The sequence below is a fragment of the Hevea brasiliensis genome, chromosome 16, assembly GCF_030052815.1.
Source record: "Hevea brasiliensis isolate MT/VB/25A 57/8 chromosome 16, ASM3005281v1, whole genome shotgun sequence".
In the NCBI taxonomy this organism is placed as follows: Eukaryota; Viridiplantae; Streptophyta; class Magnoliopsida; order Malpighiales; family Euphorbiaceae; genus Hevea; species Hevea brasiliensis.
Window position 1 is genome coordinate 65,866,171 of NC_079508.1, and position 8,070 is coordinate 65,874,240.

At 33.5% G+C, this 8,070-nt stretch overlaps 1 pseudogene; it reads left to right on the forward strand.

Moving 5' to 3' along the window:
* The first annotated feature begins 725 nt into the window (after nt 1–725).
* On the forward strand, nt 726–6,732 carry LOC110634432 (putative glycerol-3-phosphate transporter 4; annotated as a pseudogene).
* Nucleotides 6,733–8,070: the final 1,338 nt, after the last annotated feature.

The following is an 8,070-nucleotide window of genomic DNA, read 5'->3' on the forward strand; positions in this document are numbered from 1 at the left end:
TAACTGAGTTATCATGTTTTAGAAATCGAACCAAACTGAAATGAATAAAAAATGAATTGAAGCAATCTGCTCTATTTCGATTTGATTTAATTTAAACTGATTAATTTTTTAATTTTAATTAGTTTTTTAATTTAGATTTATTTTTAAGTTATTTAGTCTAATTTTAATATTTGTTTGAATCTAAAAACCATTAATCAATTAAATTAAATAATTTATATATATAAAATTACATATAATTCATAAATTCTCTATAAAATTAAATCAATTTAAAAATAAATAAAGTAATTTGATTTTCAATTTAACCAATTTTTTTCTCTTTAAAATCCAATCAAATCGAAATAATTAAATTTTTTAAAATATAAAATCGAATCAAATTAAATTATTTTAAAAATTGAATTAAATTATTGAATTAAGACGATTTGATTTGATTTATTAAACTCAAATTAAATTTTATTCACTCTTAATTAAATATACAAATTTAGTTTTTAAGTAACTAATAATTAAATTTTATTTACTTTTAAATTGATTAAATAATTTTAATAATTATTAAAAAATAATTTTATTTATAATTTATAAGTATAATAGTTATATTATTATTTTAAAATAAAATTGAATATTTTTTTATATAATTTTTTTTATTTATTAATTATATTAAAAAATAAATAAAAAAATAATATCCGGAGCATCATGCGAACTTTTAGTACTTGTTGTATCTAATGCACCGCACCTAATAATTTCTCCTGTTGCAAGGTCCTCCTCTGTCTCCATCCCCTCTCGCGCCATTCTCTCACTCTTTCTCGTCTCTCACCTAATTGAACTTTCTCTCCAATCAATCTCTTGAACGCTTTCTGCATTTTTATGATTTTTATATTGATCCTTCTTCGGAGAATTGGCTTTCTTTCGTGCTAGATTAACTGAATTATCTAGCGATGGCTGGAAATATTGATTTGAGGAAAACACCACGTGGTATTTTAGTTATAAGAAGTATAAGAGGTAGAGATTGGAGCCTGAACGCTTTTAGATATGTGATTTTGTTGATTACTTTCATAGCTTATACTTGTTACCATGCATCTAGAAAACCTAGTAGCATAGTCAAGAGTGTATTGGATCCTGAACCCAATAAGTCCTCTGGTTAGTACCCTTGGCCAATTGGGAACATATTTATCAAAGAGGATTTTTTGGGTATGAACAAGGATGGTCAGGGAAATGAGGGCTGGTATCCATTTAATGGATCAGATGGGACATCGAAACTGGGTGAGATTGATGTTGCCTTTCTTGCTTGTTACTCTTTGGGCATGTATGTTGCTGGGCATTTAGGTGACACCTTGGATTTGAGGTTGTTTTTGACGTCTGGGATGATTGGTAATGGCATTTTCGTGGGGTTATTTGGGATGGGATACTTTTGGAATATTCATGTTTTTGGGTTTTATTTGATTATGCAAATGCTCGCTGGGTTATTGCAAGCCACGGGTTGGCCTTCTGTTGTGGCTGTGATTGGTAATTGGTTCGGAAAGAGGAAAAGGGGATTGATAATGGGTGTTTGGAATGCACATCTTGTGTTGGGAATATTAGTGGCTCTCTTCTAGAAGCTAGTGTTTTGGATTATGGCTGGGGATGGTCTTTTATACTCCCAGGTGCGTTTATTGTAGTGGGAGGGATATTAGTTTTCTTGTTCTTGGCTGCTTACCCAGAAGATGTTGGATTTCCTTGCCCATACTGCCCGACAGAAGACGTAGAGGCTGTGTCTAGTGATATGGAGGCTCAGGCACAGAAAAAAAGTACAAAGCAAGCAGAGAATAATATTACGGTCCGATCTGGATCTGCGTTTAAGAAAAGTGTGGGGCTTATTGAAGCTTGTTTGATACCAGGAGTGATACCATTTGCATTGTGCTTATTTTTCTCGAAGCTTGTGGCTTACACATTTTTGTACTGGCTACCATTTTATCTGAGCCAGACAGGTATGTTTCTGCTCTCCTAGTTTTGTCTATTACAATTTTTTTTTTCCTTTTCATTTTGTTGCCATCTGATTTGTCAAGCAGTTTTGGATTTTAGTTTATGGTACGTGCTTAGGCTATTTTGGGCAACAACTAAACAAGATAAAAGAGACTGGTAGTAGTTGAGGAATGCTACATGAAATCAAACATATGCTGGTATAAGAGGGCTGAATACTAGAGTGGGAGTTGCTTTAGAATGCAGAGGCCAGTAGCATAATTCTAAAAGCCGAAGTCAGATTCTTGATCATAGTTTAACAGATATTTTCCCTCTATAGTGAAATGCGCATGTATAATGCTGCTAGACATAAAAAGCAAGAATGTTTAGCCTAATTGTGGCCAGCACTTTGCAAATGCATTATTATGACTTGTACATAATGTTTCAATTATAGTTGGAGACAAGGTCTAAAATCTTATTGCAGCTAATGATGTGACCATAACAATGATAGTATTCATCCAGGAAGATTTTTGATACAAAGGAGTTGATATTGAGCTCAAATTCTCGTTGCAGGCAATGATGTGGCTATTAAAATAATAGTATTTAGCAAGTGACAAGGCATCTTTTTGGTTTAATGGAGTCAATAGAAATCATGTGTCTCCCACTTGAGGCTAGTGGAGTGTACTGCATTTTCATAAAAAAAATTATTATTTTAATGGTCATGTCATTATTTACAGCGAAATTTTAGCTTTGGCTAGAATTAATCTGATACATGAAACATAGGCTATAGTAATGTAATTCAAAGAAATGGTTACAATTGCTTTTTTTTTTTGTTGGTGGAGAGTATGTATCTGTGAAGTCTGCTGGAAACCTGTCCACTCTTTTTTATTTTGGGGGAATTGTTGGTGGGATCCTTGCTGGTTACATATCTGACAAACTTAAAGCTGGGGCTATTACAGCAACAAGTTTTATGTATGCTGCAATTCCTTCCATTTTCTTGTACCGCACATATGGTGGTGTCTCAAAGACTATGAACATTGTACTTATGATGATTGCTGGCTTATTTGTAAATGGGCCATATGCACTCATCACAACTACAGTTTCTGCTGACCTAGGCACACACAGTTCTTTGAGAGGGGATTCTCAGAGCATTGGCAACCGTTACTGCCATTTTATATGGTACTGGATCAATTGGTGCAGCTCTTGGTCCTCAAAATCACTGGATTCCTTTCAACAATGGGATGGGATGCAGCTTTTATGATGCTGATGGTTTGTGCTGTTATTGCGGCGCTTCTTTTATCACGTCAGGTCATAGCTGAAGTTACTGAGAAAATTAGTTAACTGAGGCCTTCATCTAGCGATCGACAGAGTCATGAAGGTATGCAATGACACACATACACGCACACACAGATTTATATAGCCAGCAGAGGAGTTTGAATAGTTTTTTGGAGTTGAATGCTACTAAATGCATACATAGCATTACACCCCCCCAAAGAACATGACAAACAAAATAATTAAAGTACTCTTGAGAAATTTCTGATGTTATGATTTCAGCCAAATGATTATATGTTTAACAAGGTTATATGGGCTTTTAAGCACTTACAACAATTAAATCTATGGCCAATTTTGAATATCAGAAAGTAGAAATAAATTAATTGGGAAATCCATCTGTGCATCCCCTCCCCAAAAGAAAAGTTCAAGGCAGGTTCCCCCTTGTACAACACTAACTTTAGAAAATTTTCTTTATACGCATTTAATGTGTTTCAATTATTTATATATTTATATTGAATGAGTATTTTTATTGTCATTTGACACCTTCATATCTTGTCATTGCTTATTCTTCAAAAAGTTTTCATTTGTGTTGAAACTTGTATTCTTTAGGAATAAATTTCAATTTGTAGTTATCCATACAGCATATATACTCCTTAGGTTTGTGAAATAAAATGCATATTTTGACTTGCCATCTTGCATTTAAAAAAAATCATTTTCAACATCTCTTTCATGACTGAGTAGCCTATAATAGTGTAAAATGAAATTTTTTGTCTCTTCTTCTATGTCATTCGTCCGCTTCAACTTTTCCTCTTCTTTCTCTACATTCAGTCTATTGCAAGTCAATTCAGATTAAAATTTAAGTAATTTTCCTTAAATTAGGCTCATAAATTCTAGTTGACTTTGATGATAAATATAACATTGTACACAACTCTTTAAAATTTAACCGAAACATAACAAAATTAATTTGATTCAACAATATCAACTAACCATATGACTATTTAAAATCAGAGGGGGAAAATGAAATCAACTGTAGAAACTAAGAAATGTTTCTTAATTAAGTTACTCATTGAGAATGCATGCTTTCTTGGCCTCTTTATGTACAGCCTGATTTTGTATTCTTAGATTGCTTTTCTTTATTTCATAGTGACTTACTTTGAGGGTGAGCCTTCATCCAAGGGTAAGGTTGTTCAATTGTTACCTGGAGGTCATAGATTCAGTCCATGAAAAATGCTTCAAGTTATTTCAAAAGGAAGGCTGATCATTTTTGAGTCCTCTTAGAGCCTAGAAAGCAGAGATCTCTGCTTTTAAACACCCTTACCCATGATCCAGCTTTCGCCCTATGCGTGATTATCCCACTAGGGAATATAGATGAATAGGATGCCTAAGCACTGACATTACCAACAGCTGGTTTTGAACTCTTGCTTTTGCTGATGGCCGAAAGGCCATTGTATGTTAATTCTTCTAGCGAAGGCGTATAGCCTGAGAGATGCTTTAACCTGAATCAATCAATAGAAAATTGAGAAGTAAAGTTGAAGGAGAAAAAAAATTTTGCAGTTAGAACTTAACAGTAAAGATTATAAGCAAAGTCACTTGGCTTTGATTTTTGTTTCAATGGAGTCGCTATTAATTGATTTTGCTAGAATTTTACTCATATTTTTTAGGTGATAACCAAATAAAATGTTTTCATATAGGTTATATGTTACAGGGTTGTCATACTTAGCCATCATATAAAACACTGGGCTAGGTCTTAATAAAAATTTAGTAATAGTGACTGAATTAAACAAATCAATGTTGAGAGATTTTGCCAGAACAAATTGACACTTGGTAACCATATTTAAATTCGATGATAAATTCTGTGACCTTATGTAAAATTAAGCCAGATCTTTTGGCGAGGAGCAAGTCATTGGCCAAAAACTTTTTTTTTCCCGGTATAACTTTCATTTAGAGCATGCCATATCATTCTCCTGGGCTGGACGGAAGATTCTTTTTGTAGTACTTATGTATTTAATAGTTATATATGATATAACTGTTCCTTGAACCACTGCCATCATCTCATGCAATTGGCAATCTTCCTTGTCTTTATGCATCTTGGTTTCATCCCCTTCATGAATTGCATTTCTGTAAATATTCCCCCATTTTGGGACTACATGAATTTGAGCTTAATTGTGTCATCTCTTTTTATTTTGCAGCTCCAGCATCCCAGCCACTTTGAAGTGATCAAAGGTGAAAGTCAGGTAACGCCTCGTGAAGCTTTATAACTAAAAATGAGAGAATCAATAACAAATTTCAAAGATAGGCTAATTAAGATACTTAAAATAATTGTCTAAAATGTTGTTGTCATAGTTTAGAGGACATTGACCACCCTCTAAAGAGAGATGGAGGTGGAATAAAGAAGTAAAAAAGGCAATGAAGAGAAAGAGTGAATGGTATAAGAAATTACGTAAGTGTAATAATAATGAGGCATATGAACAGTGTAAGATAGCAAAGAAAGAAGCAAAAAAGGCAGTTAGTCAAGTAAGAGCGCAAACTTTTGAAAAGTTATAAGAGAAACTTGGAACTAAAAAATGGAGAAAGATATTTATAGATTAGTAAGAAGGAGAGAAGAAATGTCAAGATCTCAATCAAGTCAGGTGTATTAAGGATAAAGACGAAAAAATATTGGTGAAAGATGAGGATATTAAAGAAAGACGGAGAAATTATTTCGATGATCTCTTTAATAATAGTCAAAATGATAATAATGTGAATATAGACTACAGAATAATAGAAAAGAATGTGAATTATACTAGAAGTATTAGATTTTTAGAAGTAAATGAAACACTTAAGAGAATAAAAGTGGGTAAAGCTTGTGAACCCGATGGAATATCAATTGAAGTGTGAAAGTATTTGGGAGATCTGGGAGTGACATAGTTAACTAAATTATTTAATAAGATTCTACACTCAAAGAAAATGACTGATGAATGGAGGAGGAGTATTTTAGTATCTATTTTTAAAAATAAGGGAGACATACAAAGTTACTCAAACTATAGAGGAATTAAACTCATGAGCCATACTATGAAGTTGTGGAACATCGACTACGTCATGACACTTTTATCTCTCCCAATCAATTTGGCTTCAGGCCTGGTCGTTCAGCCATGGAAGCGATCTTTTTCATTAGAAGCTTGATGGAGAAATATAGAGATGTGAAGAAAGATCGACACATGATTTTTATCGATTTGTAGAAGACTTATGATAGTGTTCCAAGAGATGTCTTATGGAGAGTATTAGAACAAAAGAGGGTATCTATTAGGTACATACAAGTATTACAAGTATTAAAAGATATGTATGAAAGAGTAACTACTATTGTGCACACAGTGGGAGGGGACACAAAAGATTTTCCTATCTCAGTTGGATTACACTAAGGTTCAGCTGTAAGCCCTCACCTTTTTACATTAATTTTAGATGAATTGATGAAACATATACAAGAGAGTATCCCTTAGTGCATGATGTTTGCGGATGATATAGTTTTGATGGATGAGACGCGAGAAGGAGTCAGGAGAAGCACTCTAGAGTCAAAAGACTTTAAGCTAAGTAGAATGAAGACAGAATACATGCATTGCAGAGTAAATTGCACCGGTCGTCCTTGAACTTAAGGGATTATTTTATTTCTATTATTGAACTTCAATTTGTTAAAATAAAATCACTCAACTTTAATTTTATTTTGAAAAATATCCCTCCTATCTATAATAGTAGGTTTTCAAGTTAAAAATGATAAATTTACCCTTTTGTCCTCCTCTCTCAAAAATAAAATAACCATTCTAACCCTTTCACATTCTCTTTATCTCTCACCTTTATAATTAAATTAATTATTAATTATTTATCAATGTATCCTTTCTCCAACTCCAACGCTACCGCCTGTCTACCTCCTTCCTTACCTTCTGCCGGAAAACTCCAACTTGAACAACTCGAGAAAATTTTCCAATAGCAGAAGATAATGGACCTCACAAACCCAAATAAAAATCCAACTTAAAAAAAATTTTCCAGACTTTTAGTACTACCATCTGCATTGGAGGTAGCGAGGAGCTTACACAAACCAAATTCCCAATAACATCAAAATTACAAAATAAATACATGTAAAATAAAATTGGGATTCTTAAAACTTTAATCAAAACAAAATTGTAATCAGTAATCAAAATTTCAAAAAACCTAAATCCATTCAATCTAAACAAACTATTAATCATTTATAAAACCCCATTTTTTTAACAAGAAATCAAATCAAAAGACAACTTAGAAAAAAGGCATAACCCAAAATGAAATTGTTCATATTCTTTGGTAGTAACCTCCGAGCAGAAGCAAGATTGAGATTGTAGTACCTATGAATATGAGAGGAGATTGCAATGTGTGGCAGTGAGTTCGAGAGGCGAGATTGCAATAACCAAAAAACGTAATGATGTGATAAAGGGTTTGGGCGATGAGACATGTGACGGCATGGTTGGAGGAAAAGATGAGTGATGCCGGTGTAGAATGTGATCGAGGCATAAAAAATGAGCCACATATGATGAATTGATAAGTGATTGGAGGCAGGGTATGGGCCACAGTGACAAGCCATGAGGGTGGGAGTAGAGATCAATAGATGTAGAGAGGAAAGAAGAAAGAGGCGGAGGATGGAGGAAGGCTAGAGGTAAAAATTGAAAAAGCGTGAAATGCAACGCAAGAAATTTCGAGCTTCAAGAAAAAGGGTGATTCTGCTTTCAAGCAGAAAGACTCAATCTTCCTTATTTTCGATTCCTAATCAAAACAGAGAGAAATAGAGAAAGAAGAGTTATTTGGTGTTTCACAAGAGGCCAAGGATGGGAGGGAAGGTAGCTTAGGGGCAATTTAGTCCATTCATAT